Source organism: Crocuta crocuta, unplaced genomic scaffold (genome assembly GCF_008692635.1).
Source record: "Crocuta crocuta isolate KB4526 unplaced genomic scaffold, BGI_CrCroc_1.0 scaffold235, whole genome shotgun sequence".
NCBI classification, from domain to species: Eukaryota; Metazoa; Chordata; class Mammalia; order Carnivora; family Hyaenidae; genus Crocuta; species Crocuta crocuta.
The window spans coordinates 5,854,482-5,869,957 of record NW_027531285.1 but is presented as its reverse complement, the minus strand read 5'-3'; the positions used below and the strand labels follow the sequence as shown (position 1 = coordinate 5,869,957).

At 36.0% G+C, this 15,476-nt stretch overlaps 1 protein-coding gene across 1 annotated transcript in view; it reads left to right on the top strand.

Annotated features, from left to right (window-relative positions):
- The window catches only part of LOC144237640 (uncharacterized), a 214,382-nt gene that overhangs the window by 119,756 nt on the left and 79,150 nt on the right, over positions 1 to 15,476 (top strand). The window lies entirely within an intron of this gene.

Sequence of the window (15,476 nt, the reverse complement as noted above, 5' to 3'; positions counted from 1 at the left end):
AGAAAATAGAAAAAAAAATGTGAGGTATGCTTCATGGTAGAAAATGCCCAAGGAACTAAAAAATGGTGAGTGAAGTTAGTATTGATACTAAAGAAAAACACTGTTAAAGCTCTAGATTTCAAATAAATATGTTTGTAATAAATGATATTAGCATAGCACTAAATACTTTTGCTTCCTGGTGAACTTCATCCTTCAATGATGAACTCAAATGTTACCTATAATATGAAGGCTTCCACCATCCCCAAGCTAAGTTAATTATATCCTCATTGTGTCTATGGGCCAACTACAATCCTCTATTACTGAATGTGTCATTGTAGTATCTTTATTTTGTTGGTTAGTTTATTCCATTTATTTAACAGAGTATGGTGGTTAAGATCATGGACTTGGAAGCCAGAACTTCGAGATTGTAGTTCTGGTCCTGTCACTTCCTAGCTGTGTGACTTTATGCAATTACTTAAATGTGTTCTGTGCCTGCGTTTCCTCATTTGTGAAAGGAGCAGGATAATAGCACTGTCTTCCTAGAGCATGATCAGAAATATGAGTGAATAGCCTTGAAGGACCTAGAGCCTGGTGCTAAGTACATATGACATAACAAATCCATATGAAATGTTTGTATGTGCCAGAATCTATACTAGGCATCTGTACATCTTGAGTGTACAGATATGGGAGAACCTCTATTCTCAAGGCATGAGTACACTCATGACCTAGACATTAAATGATTCAAAAGCACTGAAAGGCATCATTCATTTATTGTACATATACTCATTGAACACTTTTTTTTTTTTTTTTAAGTCCCAGTACTGTTCTAATGGTAGGAACAGAATAGCGAAGAAGACACAAAAGCTCATCCTTGGGCTTTCATTGTGGTACATTTTAAGGCTATGAGGGAGGTGTGCCAAAAAAAAAAAATGCTGTGAGGAGACAGAGAAGGGTGCCCTAACTCAGCCTGGGGTGTGGCTGAGAATGAGGAAAAGCTTCCTGGATGAAATGATTCATCCAGGCAGAGAAGAGGTAGAGGGGCTTGGGTTAGGCACAGAGGTAAGTAATGAAGTCCCTGATATTTACTTTCTGCAAGCCAAACTCCTATCCTGTGAAGTTACTTATTTCCTTTGTACAAATGGAATGACAGCAACTTTCTGCTCAGGGAATATGACAATGACTGTGTCAACAGTTAATTGGGGCTCCTCATTGCTATGAATATCTTAGATGTGGATTCCCATGCTGGGGTTCAAGGAACTTTGCTTCATCTTTATTGCCTCTTGCATGATGTAGCCTTATTGGAACAATGAAGATATAGCTCAAATAGCATAGAGATTAGGTCCAGATGATCTGGATTCAGTCCTTACTTCTATCACTGGCTGGCTGGCTGGCTTTGTACAAACTCCTTTACTCATTTGCGCCTCAGTTTGTCCATATGTCCATATGTCCATATGTTAAGGCTATTAATACTGTAGCCTATCTAACAGAGCCATGGTAGGGGCAATATTAAAACATTTGTGAAAGCGCTTTATAAGCTGCAAATGCTTTATAGTGTAGTACTAATGATACTCCTGAAGAACATGGTATTTTCAGTAACTGACAAAAGATTCAGTGAGAAAGTAGTAGAAGGGTATTTTTACTGACAATTGATGCTTCACAGTTAGAACAAACATGCATTTACAATAAGCACCTGATAGGTACCATGTCTACAGTCCTGCCTGCTCAGTATCGTTACCAGAGGCAGAGAGCAGCATGCTCAATATTATTTAGTAGTATGTAGGAGAGCCAGGTATCAAACTGAAGTTTTCTTGACCCTATATCATGGATTTCTTTTCATTATGTAACACTGCCTCTTCAGAAGTCTGGCAGCATCTGCTGTATCCTGATGAATTTTGCTGGATCCTGAATATGTAAACCCTCTGGGCTTTATTGTTACGCCATGTAATCCTTGAAAGGTGGGCTCCACAATCCTCTAAACTTGGAGTTCTTCACTTGATTTTCTAAAACTGTGGAAGGCCAGGGTGAGGAAGAGCAAGCAGATGGTAGTAACACTAAAAAAGAAAAACCATTCTTTTCTCCTTATTTCCCTTGTGTACGAAAGCTGCCATGCCTCACATCCCACGTTCTCTGAGAAATTCCCCCCAACCCAAACTCTTAAATCTAGTCTCCTTCTGCCCCTCCTTGCTTCTGTCCAGTTTTGCTATCAAAGCCAGAGAGAGTTGATCTCAGGAGAAAAGGGGTAGGGAACAAAAGTGATCAAATGGGTCATTCCAGAAATCTTTTTTTTTTCTTCTAGTTGAATAAGGAAGAAGCCTGGAAATACTCATACATTAACTGTTTTCTTGTCAAAAATTAATATTGGGTAACATGAACTGTTGTCACATTGCCTATATTTCACTTTATTTGTTGAATTTTTAATGCCTATTTATTTTTGAGAGAGAGAGAGATACAGAGCATGAGCAGGGGAGGGGGAGAGAAGGAGGGAGGCACAGAATCTGAAGCAGGCTCCAGGCTCTGTGCTGTCAGCAGAGTCTGATGCAAGGATCGAACCCATGGACCCCAAGATCATGACCTGAGCTGAAGTCGGACGCCCAACCTACTGAGCCACCCAGGTGCCCCTGCCTAGATTTCATTTTAATGGAATGAATTGAATAACATAATAACGGGTAAAATTTCAGCTACATCCTTAAATGTGTCAGTGGAGCACCTGTGCCTCTCACTGCAGTCTGGGAGGGACACGTAGGTCTGAGTTCACCTGAAAACTATGTTTTCTGAATTCTGCTGATCCGTGGGTACAATCCCATTGACTTTATGTCATGGCCAGCATTTATATTTAGAATTATGCTTCCAGGCTCTGAAATGTGCATTGATAGAATCTCCTTGGCTAGGCCCTTACTGTAACAATTGCAGATACCTAATTTAGTTTACTCAAAAAAGCAAATTTTTAAGCTGATTAACTCCACATATACATTATCAAGCTGATCCACAACACATCTTTTAAAAAACAATCTCTGAATAGCAGTGTGGAAGCACGCAGTGCACTCTGGAAAGTAGTCAATTTTGTCCTTTTCACATTGCTGACAATATTTGCAAAATATAAATGTCCAAACAATACAAAATGGTGCTAGAATCAATTCTGTTTTCAATTATCCCACAACTTACCTATTTTTTTTTAATGATTTTTGGTGAAGCTGAAGCATTAAGAAACTCTAGCCTGTGTTTTGGGGATACTGGTGGTCATGACAATAATAAAATTCCATACTGATTTCTTAATCATGCCTCTCAGTGTAAGATTTTCATCCACCTCACCCATTCCATTCCATTCCATTTCCATATATTTGTGGTTTCTCCTCTTTAGACACTCTGTTAGTTGATGAATACAGGGATGGAAAAAAAATTGTCCCTACCCTTGATAACTTCAAATCTTCCCGGAACACACAGACTATCCATGTAGACTGTAGTTCAATGCAACTAGTTTTACAATATATAGGAACAAGTTGTGTAAATAAAAATGTGGGGTCCTGGTAAGTGGGGGTGAGTGAATTAAGAACTTGAGTAGAATACCTGAAAAAGTTTACAAATCCAAGCTTTAGTAGTGACAGCCATTTTAATTTTCTAATAATAGATGGGCTTGTTAGTGTTAGGTTTCTGATTAGATTTTCTTGGCAGAATCTGGAAATTCTCTAATTATATTTGGCAGTCAAGGCATTTATTGTAAGAGAATGTTATTGTGTTGTTTTAGGCACTGTCTCAATTAAAGCAGCACACCTTTCCTTATAAAGCATTGGAAGACACTCAACAGAAATTCAATAAACACACATTTCCATTACACAGCACTCAGATCTCAAGAGTCCTGACTACCACAACTGTTAAAACAAATCTGTTAGAAAATTGAAAAATCTTCCAAATGTGTGTCCACTCCCTAATAACTTAGCATTTGCTTTCTGAAAATATCAACTCATGAACTATAACAATATACTTTGTTATGTTTTCTAAATGGAAGAGTCATGCCAACAGATGAACTTAATGGAAAGCCAACAATAACATTGCAAAGCATAAGACATTTGCTGTTTTGGATATCAATCTGGATACAAACCATGGGATAAAAATTTCATTAAACTCAGAATCAGTTCCATATAAATTATGTCTGTGAAAAATTAATTTTCCTTGAGCAAGTGTTTTAGAAGTCCTTCCTGATATGTGAAGTAGACCAACTCTTAAAGATGTTAGAAAGCTTTAAAATGCATAGGAAAGTACAAAATAGGTAGTGACTAACCAATTATGAAATATATTAAGAAATAAACATATATGGTTAAACTTGTACCACTGATATGAAATCTGAAACCTCAACAATGATCTAACACATGGAGCCTGGCACTATTTTTGTGCCTTCACGGACCTATAAACTGCTATGGTAGAAACGTGAAAGCAAAACAAAACAAAACCCATAAAGCCCTACCATACTTGTGGCTAACAGAAAGACGTTTGCCAGATCTTCTTTTAATCTTTTTTTTTAGTATTATCTAATAAGTTTAAAATCCTATATTCAGATTTTAGAAATTTGTACCTTTTTATGGTTAGCACTAAGCAAAGAATCCTATTTCCATTTTTCCGTACAAAGCTTGTGGACGTTAGAGTCACAATTTTAGGACAGGTATATCCAAACAAAGAACTGGATTGAGTGATTTTTGACAGTAATCTGAGCAATTTAGGCCTCAGGAAGGATATGGGCTGTCTGTATGACAGTAAACAAAACCCTTGGAAAGACCTAAGTGGATTCTTTTGAGGAAGACAATGTTAGGACTTAAAAAGTTCATAATTTTCAACACTGTTTCCAAAGAAGTATTTAAAGGGAAACTCTTGGCTGACTGTCAGTGAGCCTGGTTTCCATGACATTTTGTTTTCATCACCCCATCTATATCTGCATGCCTCTTTGGACAGACTCTGAAGAAAAGAAAAATAATTATAGACCAAAATATACAAAGTCATTTGCAAGCATCTTGTAGACATGCTGCTGTTGTTATAAAAATAAAAAAGCAAAGGAAAATCTTTCAGAGAATAAGATTTTTAGACAGTATGCCTTAACCTTTTAATTAGAAGAATGAAACTGGTTCAAACAATAAAATTATATTTTCAATATGGGTCACTATAGTCTAGCTAAGTTTAAGAATCTTAGTGATAGAACACATTTTCGTAACATTGGCTTTGCCTTTGCTAAGTTTACAATATGGAAAGGGAAAAGATGAAATCAAACATCATTAAATATGGAAAATGAAATAAATGGATTACAGCGTATGGAAATCTATGGCATTTCATCATCTGAACCAGCATTTCTGTTGAAGAATTGAGATAAAGGTGATAATGCTGCTGCTCTTTTTATATTGGGAGGAGATAAGAGGAATATAAGCATCAGGTATCCTGAAAAGAGTACTGTTTGCCAAACTAAAAGTCTGAATGGGTTTTGAAAGTTCAGTGTTATTTGATGATTTTAGATTTTTATTTCTGATTGTTTGAATTCACTCTCTTTCTTGTGAATTTCAGCACACCAAGACACACGATAAAGTTTCTATGCATTTTGTTGTTAGGGAGTTTGTAAGTTTGTAATGGTTCTTGAATGACTCAAAGGCACAATATAAATGTAGAATATTGCTTGCATTATTACTGCAATCCTCTTGGATATCGTTTCTGTCATTACCATGTGTCATTGTGTTCATTTTGAAAAACTTCTCTTTTTACATATGCCTAAATGCAGAGGAGCAGCTTTCTCCGGTGTTGTGGCCACTATGGCCACAAAACAAATCACCCAAAAACTTAAAGCATAAAGCAACTATTTTATTTTGCTAACAAATTCTGTAGTTCAGTAATTTGGACAGATCTATCTGAGAATAGTTTCCACAATGAACCTGTCTCTATTCCATGATGTCTGGTGTCTGTTGAAGAGACTCAAAGGCCAAGAAGGACTCAATTGCTGGGGCTGTAGTCCTATTAATTCCTGCATTTGGCTTAGGACTGGAAGAATTTGAAGAATTAGGTCTCTATAAGAACACCTCTCCATTATTATCTTTAAAGATACTATAGTGTCCTTAGAGAAGCTGGATTTCTTACAGAGTGGTTCAGAGATCTAAATACAAATGTCCAGGCACATGATGTTGAGGCCAGATTGCCCTTGCTGATCTAGCTTCAGAAATCACACAGTCATTTTTGCTGAATTCTGTTGGTTATAAGTAAGTCTACTCTTCTAAAGAAAAGGGACATAGATCCTACCTTTGGGGAAAAGTGTCAAAGAATTAGCATCTATTTTTTTTAGCAATTGTTTTTAGCAACCAAGATTTGTTTTTATTGCATGTAGTATTAAACATTGTTTGGCCAAGGACAAAAAAAGAAATCCAAAAATAAAAACCAACAAACAACAAAATCAACAAAACATAATCCATGAGCAATTTGTATATATATATTTTTTTTACTGTATGTTGGTTTCTTCCTTCTTTTTAAAATTGTTTGTTGACATAAGATAAAAAATAATGTAAATATTTACAAACATGTTAAAGTGAGAAGAATCATTTATTTCCTGTTTGCATTGATTAGTGTTACATTTGATTCCACATGAAAGAAATCTGTTTATAGTGATTAAAGCAAATAGCAGTTTTATTTTTCTGATGTGGCATTAAGTCCAGAACTCTTAGAGCTGTTTAAGCCAACCATCAAGTTTCTGGGCTCCATTTGTTTCTTAGTCTGTAATCCATGGCATGAGGCTTTGGTCCTTATGTTCAAAAGATGGCCATTCTACCTCTAGGCACTGACACTGCATTCGAGGTCCAGGTAAGAAGATAAGGCGGAGAATGAAAGGCAAAAAGTGTTTCAGTACTTGATCTAAACAACAGTTTTTGTAAGACCCACTCAACTGACTTCAACTTAATAGCTCATTGGCCAGAACAGACTCAGACGTTCCCCACTTGTCATGTAGGAGACAAGGAGCAGGCACTTTGAACACATGTGCCTCCCATAGAAACAGTGTTAGCAAAGAAAGGGAAAATAGATGGTGAATCTGTTGCTAGCACTAGCCCTAACACTAGCAGTGTCTGTCTTGTGCTGAAGGCAGCGGAATAGAGAGGAACCAGAAGAGTTAGGACATGGAAATGTCAGGGTGAAAAATGTTATGGAAGTTTTAAAAAAGAGATAGCTAATGACACTGCTGTTTTTAGGTAGAAGTGAAGATGTTCTAGATCTAGAACCTAAAGACAATAACTTGTGTTTTATTTATTCATTGCATAGTTTATCTTTTGAGGAGGAGTATATATGTTAATAAAATAATATTGAGATACAAAGATCCTTGTCATATTGAATCGTACTTGACCTCAAGCACTTTGGAAAAGGATTCTCCAAATCCTTTTTTTTGAACATGGTTTTTTCTCTACTCAGCCCATTTTTTCATAGTTTTATATTTAGAACCCATGTGCTATGGGTTTTATCAAGCATATACCAAGTGATTTTATTTCTGTGTTTTGACTCATTACTGTAGTTTTCACTGCCTGAGTGAAACCAAAATCCAGCAAGAACATTTGAGAGAAATAACACCAAACACCAAACACAATACTCTTTTTTTTTTTAATAGTTTATTGTCAAATTAGTTTCCACATAACACTCAGTGCTCATCCCCACAAGTGTCCTCCTCCATGCCCATCCCCCCTCCCCCCACATCCATCAGTCCTCAGTTTTTGTCAGCATTCAAGAGTCTCTCATGGTTTGCTTCTCTCCCTTTCCCCCACCATTTCTGCCCTTCTTCTCCCCCTTGTTCCTCCGTCAAGTTCCTCCTAATCCTCCTATACGGCAAACACAATACTCTTACGCAGTTAATGTTTTGACTTATATTTAGAATTTTGTAAAACGGTTGGGTTTCTACTAAACTTTAGACACTACGATGCCCCAGGCATTGAATGTAGAGTATCACTGTCAGACTTTTAATGTACTAAAGAGATGAAATCAAAACAAACTGTTGCTTGTAAATTGCATGTACTCATTTTTCTTATATTCCATTGAGTCTGATGAACCCAAACCAAACACAAAATTTAGAGACTCCAAAAGGAAAGCTAAGAATGTTTGATAACACTTTTAGTGGTATAACAGGTGAAGATACTTGGAAAGACCAATGATTCTTAGAAACGCTTCCTTATTTTTTTTTTAAGAGTAAGAAAAATGTCAATTTAATCATTAACTTTAGCAGGCAAGCAATTTGTAAACATTCAGTAGTGGCAGCATTGGAGTTACAAACAATTTAAAAAGAAACCAAGATTAGTGATTGTAATCGTTCCTTCCCTTTCCCCAAAAGAAAAAAAGTAAAAAGATCTGGAAATGAATGCCTGAAAACACTACAAACAAGGAACATTCAGTTACGTCTTCTATCAGCCTTCTATGCGTCCTCTCTGTGTTTTATTTTTAAAGATGTATCTACTCCTAAAATGCATTATCTTGCAATAACTTGTACGGGAGGGTTTGCAATCTAGAAAGTTGTTCCTGCACACAGATGTGCACGTATCGCCTCAGTTTAGATCCCGTTCGCGAAGGGGATGTTTATGTCTTGATTCAATGCTTCTTTGGAGGTTTGTATCAACAAGACTTCTAACCATTTTGGTAACAGGTTACATCTCATTCCCTAAAGTGTGGTTTCTACTAATTATGCTTTTTTTATTACCTTTTCTCTCTTTCAACAACTGTTTGAATGACCCACCTTATCTTTTTATGTAGCTCTGCCATGACTGGTCAAATACCAAATTTTAGCTTTAATACGTCCCCTTTCTCTTGCAATTCAACATGACTCCTATAATCTGATCAGTAATTACTATCATGATATAGACAGAATTTTCCAAGTCATAGAAAAAGTAGTTAAAGTGAAACGAAATAAATCCTTAGAGCACATATTAAATGGCTTTGTGAACTACTTATTTAAAAAACTTAGTTAAGTGTTTCTGTTACATGTTAATTCAGTATTAACAGCTGACAACTTACCAAATTCTATAAAAGCTCGTAAATGAATATCTTACTTGAAGTCAAAACAAAGAAGCATATTTCAGAAATGTTTTTATAATATTGATTGTAATTGTGAACTCTAAGATGAAAATATTAGTGCTTGAAATATTGGTGTTGCTGTAATAAGAGATGGACTCAAAACCATCTACAATTCTCCCGATGTGTTGACAAAAGGAATTAAGTTTTTATAAACTAGGTCTTATTACTCAGAACTTTCATATATTTTAACAGAGACTCAAATATCCCCATCTAACAAGTGTGCCTTTTTTCCTCCTTAAAATTTTTTTGACTTAGCTAAGTAAATAAAAGTGAAAATAAACTGCATAATTTTTTAGCATTATGCAATGCTATTGAATAAAAAAATCCAATATAAACATCTACAAATAATAAAATCTGAAAATAATTATGTGGTCAATAAAATAACAAATAGGAAAGACTTATAGAAATGTATAAAGAACTTAAAATTCAATTGCAGTAGACAAGAGAAGGAGCTATGTGCATAATCATTATTTAAGAAAATATTTCTTTCTTTAAAAATTTTTTTAATGCTTTATTTTTGAGAGAGAGACAGAGAAAGAGCATGAGAGGGGGAGGGGCAGAGAGAGAGGGAGACAGAATCTGAAGCAGGCTTCAGGCTCTGAGCTGTCAGTACAGAGCCTGACATGGGGTTTTGAACCCACTAACTGTGAGATTATGACCTGGGCAGAAGTTGGATGCCTAATCGACTAGGCCACCCAGGTGCCCCAAGAAAATGTTTATTTCTGAACCCCGTGGAATCAGATAAACATTTTTCCTATATAAGACTATCTAATAGATATGTGTAGTTCACTCACTCTAAAAGGCCACAGATGGTAAAGTACCTGAAACAAGTTTGTTCATGTAAATTAACTTTGTGTTTTATATAATGCTTTACTTCTCATGCTTAGTAGACATTTAACACACATTTTTAAATGAATGAAATAAAATTGTTGACTTTAAAAATCTAAAACAACAACATGATTTATTGGTATCTAAGAAGAATTTGTTAAGAGAATTGCTTCTAGAGCCCACACCAAAGATAATTATTCCAAAATAAGGCCTGGGGTCCTCATTATCTAATAGCTCTTTAAAGATGTAAATTAATGTAAAATGTATTGTCTTACTTTATGAAAGAACAACTAAGAACAACTTTCCTTTTTTTTTTTTTCTCTGTAGGTCTCACATTAATACCTGATAGAAGTGCTTTAACTTTTTAGGTGACGTTTCTTAAAGTGTTGTCTTGGACCGCTTGCATCAGCATTATCTGAGAGCTTAATAATAAGGGAGTCCAGGCGCTCTGAACTGGAACCCTGGGTCTTGCCTTTTAGCAAGCATGTAGGAGACTCTTAGCACCCTGAAGCATGAGAACCACCACTCTTTGACTTCTAGTGAAACGGGGCTCCAATGCAGATTGCACTGAAATCATTTGAGAGCGTGTTACAAATGCAGGTAACCTCAGAGTGGACCTCTAGGAGGAGCCCAGAATTTGGCATTCCTCATTTTGTCCCTTAGTTCTATCTGAGAGGTTCCCCATACACTGCATTCCATGTGCTGAGTGGCAAATTCCCTTATTCTCTGGCATCTTCAGTGAGCTATTTGTTATGCCTGACCACATAAGTGATGTCTCCAGACTAATGACTGCTATCAGGCATGAAGGGGCAGTTACTCTTCTCTTAACCTTTCTCACAATTTTATTGTCGGGTTATTTTTATTTTTGGAGAGATTGGGTGCTGGGAGGGACACAGGGAGAAAGAGAAAATCTTAAGCAGGCTCCACCACGCTCAGCACGGAGCCCAACGCAGGGCTAGAACTCATGAACCCTGAGATAGTGACTTGAGCTGAAATCAAGAATTGGATGCTTAACTGGCTGAGCCACCCAGGCACCTCACCATGTGCACAGTCTTTAAACAGGATCTTTCCGTAATTCTCCATTAAGAAGTTGTGAACATAAGCTAACTTTTGAAAATTTTCTGTCAGCTTTATGTTCACTTGCAAGCATTTCCTAAACAGCCAGCCTGCCACTGTCGTCAGACCTCAATGACCAATACAGAAATCCCCACACTTCCCAACCCCGGCTTTTTCCTCTCCCATCCTGGAAATACTTCAGTATTCCAAGGTTCAGAGAGAAAGAAATTTCTTCTCTTCACTCAATCCACTTAGAAACATTCTCACTCTTCCCACTAAAAGCAACAAAAGCTGCAGGTTCAGGGGTTAGAACTTCCAGTAGGTACAATTTATATTGTCAAACAACACTCAGATTCCCTGTGTGAAAGAAACATCTGCTTTCAGATTGGCTGTTTTACTTGTTCCTTTGAACAAAAGGGCAGACACTTGCTTTTACTCTGAGTAACTTAGGAGCCTATTAGATGGTTTTCTCAGGATGAAGAAAGTGTTTCTCAAAGGAAAACAGGTATTTTACCTGATGAGTTAGGAACTTTGCAGCTTTTAAACAATGATCTTTTTTTCTAGCTTCTACCTTTCATGACCTTAAAATCTTAGTGCCAAATTTAGAAGTGACACTGATATATGTCATATACTTAAGAGGTTTGTTTGTTTAGGCCCCATAAGAAGTCCTAAGGTAGAATAAATGACAGGCTTAACATAGCTTTTCAAACTATTCATTTCTACAAAATAGCAGGATAATTAAAGAATGATAGATTGCTGATAGTAAATTATAAACCACATTTGGCTTATGTTTTATTCTAATTGTATTAGGTTATTCTAAAACAGTATAGTTAATATGACTGCCTATGCAGATTTCAGTGACTGACAAGTGAAAATAGATTTATTAGTGTTAAGAAACCCTCTGCTGGAATGTACTTGTGGCATATGAGTAAGTATCAGTGGGTATTGACTCCCTACTCCCTGAATGCTGGAGAGGTTGTGGAGAAACACATTGCTAGAGGAAATGCAAAATGGTGCAGTCACTGTAGAAAATACTTTGGCAGTTCCTTAAAAAACTAAACATGTCGGGGTGCCTGGGTGGCTTAGTCGGTTAAGCATCCAACTTTCGCTTTGGTCATGATCTCGTGGTTCGTGGGTTCAAGCCCCGCGTCGGGCTCTGTGCTGACTGCCAGCTCAGAGCCTGGAGCCTATTTCAGAGTCTGTGTCTCCCTCTCTCTCTAACCCTCCCCTGTTCACGCTGTCTCTCTCTCTCTCCTAGAAATAAATTTAAAAAAAAAAACAAAACTAAACTAAACGTGTCACTGCCCTGGACCCAGCAGTTATACCCTTGAACATTTGTCCCAAGTTCACATAACAACTTGTACATAAATGGTTATAGCAGCTCAAGTCATAATACCCCAAATCAGGAAACAACCCAGGTGTCCTTTCATGGATGCATGGTTAAATGAACTGTGGTATATCTACACCATGGAATACTGTTAAGCAATAAAAAAGAGCAAATTACTGATAAAAGCAGAAACTTAAAAGAATTACTAGAGAATTATGCTGAGTGAACAAAAGCAAACCCCAAAAGGTGGCATATTTATGATCCTTTTTATATAACAGTTTGAAATGAAAAAAAATCCAAATTATGAATACATTAGCTGTGGAGGATTAAGGATGAGGTGAGAGTGAAAGAGAAATGCTTGTGGCTATAAATGGGTGACATGATGGGAAAATTTTGTATCTTGAGGCGTTGGAAATGTTCTGTATCTTGACTGTATCAACCTTAATGCCATGATCTTAATATTGTCCTTTTGTTTTGCAACATATTCTTATTGAGGGAACCTGAGTAAAATGTACACAGGATCCTGTCTCTTAAAATTGCTGGTAGATCTTCTATTATCTCAAAGTAAAAAGTTTATTGAAAAACTGTTATTGCTGGGACCCCACTCTAGACTAACCAAATCTAACTCTGAGAGTGGAGCTTGGTTACATCAGTGGCCTCAGCTGTATCCTAAAAAGGTTTATATTTTCAATCAGACATTTATCAGCTTGGTCTTAATTACAGAGTTCTGACATGCCTTCCCTCTCCTAAGGCTATTTCACTAATAGCCAATCCTAGAATCTTATGTGTATTGAGCTATATAGTCCATTCTTTTTTGACCACCCACCTTGCGTCCAACCTTTACAGCTTCTGCATGGTTACCTCACTTGAACTCAGTTTCTCTTTAGGATTAAAGTTGTATCTTGACAACAACCCATATAATGACTGCTTAGTCTCAATCATGTCTCTTTTTGGGATTTTAGATCCTCATATCTTTCATTTTCTCTTAAGACAATTTTTTTTCTGGATTTTTCTTATTCCAAGTATTAAGACCCATCTCAATTTCCCTTCTCACTGGTTTGGACTATCCAGCGTATTGCTCATCTGTTTTTTATTTTGCCTGTTTGAGTCTCAGATCTGTCCCTTACTTTTCCCATCAGTTAATGTTGCTGGTATCCAGTGTTGTTGGGACCCCTACTCCTTGGCTGATTTCTGACCACTCTGTAAATATAGGTGTCCCATTGTTATTCTCTATTTTGTCTACTTTTCTGTTTGCTAGCCAGCAGTTCTTGTAGTATGTGATTATTTTTTTTGTCTTTCTACTTTTCTATTTTTCACTCAATCTAAATTATAAATTTCATGGAGCAGAGATTGCTCACTGTTGTGTTAATTGTGCCTAGCATACCTGATTCAAAGTTAGTAGGAGTCACTCAATAAATGATATTTTAAAATGAAATGATTGAAACAACTTACAGATGTTCAGCTGCATATAATATTTTCATATTCTGAAAACTTTGTGATAACTAGCATCCAGATAACTAGATTTTGAAGCAACATGATGTACTAGATATAACAAGTCTGGGAAACAGAACTGCTTCTTTCATTTTTGCCTGTGGACCCAGGCAAGTTAGCTAAACTTTCTAAACCTTCCTTTCCATTTTTGTAAAGTTGGAACGATGACTCCTGTCATGAAGGGTTCTCATGAAGATAAAATGAAATAATGTAACAATCTAGGTAATGTGGCTTTTATAGAGAAATTGTTCAATCACAGTTAGAGTCCCTTCCCCAACTCCTCAATCTAATGCAGTTTTTGGACAGAGCTACTTTATTTTTGGAAGTAGGCAAGTAGAAGAAAAAAATAAGTTCAGATCAGTGAAATTGTTTTTAAAAGACTTTCAACATTTGTTGTGGAGTATGCATTCGGTTCAGTCTTTAACTCTGTATCTGCATCTACAATTATTTTTAGCAAGAACTGATATATGTAATTATATTCTATAAGAGGTTATAGGACCTTAATTATCCATTATGTTAGGAAAGTGAGCTATTTGAGGTGACACAGCTGTTTACCAATACATTTTAGAAAGATTTTTTAAAGCACTTAAAAGTTAGAAGTGGGATAATGTAATCCAGAAATCTTTCTATTCAACCAAGTTATATTGTTTTTTGGAGTTGAGAGTGGGCATTTTGGGAGCATATCACACTTGCTGTTGCATTTAGGTAATGCTTAAATTGGCTTCCTACTGTAATATGATTTCTGATTAAACATAAATTTGGGGGCTTATTTCAGTTTCTGACACATTTGGAACATTGCCATAATATTATATTTTATAGACTGAAGAATGCGTTTAAGTATGAGGAAGATCATCTTAGGTGCTCTCCCCAGGAAGACTGAGTTACTAAGTACTCTTGAGGTCTTAAGGAACTTTGATGAGATTTTCTCAAGATGTGGTGGTTTCATATTATAAATAATTGAATGAAGTCTTAGGATGTTGTTCTAAGATATATCTTTTTATCTTAAAATATTTTATCTTAACAACTGAGACACTAAAAATGATGATGATTTTCTCTCTTAGACATTAGATTCATACAAAAAGGCAGGTGATGATGAATATGAGACCCTTATTGAAATATGAGCTGAGTGCGCTGTTTGGGGGAGTACTTCTTTTGAATTAATGTTTACTTTGTAGCAACTACTTTAAAACACATTGCAGAATAATTCTGATTTCAAAATCTTATTGTATACAATGTTTGTTGAGGAAGCTACTCAGAAATTTCTTCTTCCTTCTGTTTTTTTTAATGTAGTAGCCAAAAACTGTGCTTTATGTTTTATACCATATGACTGACTTCTTTGTTAATTTAAGTCATGCCAATTGCATATATAGGAAGGCAAAGCATTAGGAGTGGCTTCAGAGTATTTTTTTTTCTCAATTTAGATTTGCTTCATTAGTGTGCTTTCCTCTTACATACAGTGGTTGTTGTTATCTTGGTGTATAAATGGAATATTTTTTCAATGGAAATGAATTTTAAAGAATGAAGAATGCAGTGGAATATTAGGTTCAATAATCTATATGAAATGAGCTACTACAGCATTTATCTTCATGGCAAAGACATTTGTGAGTTATCTTTCTCATTTGTAAAGATAGATACTATAACTCAATCATCCATCATTAGTTCTTTAAAATTTACCCTCTGCAGAAACACATTGCTCATAGTTCACTGATATGAGACAATTTAAGAATGAGTT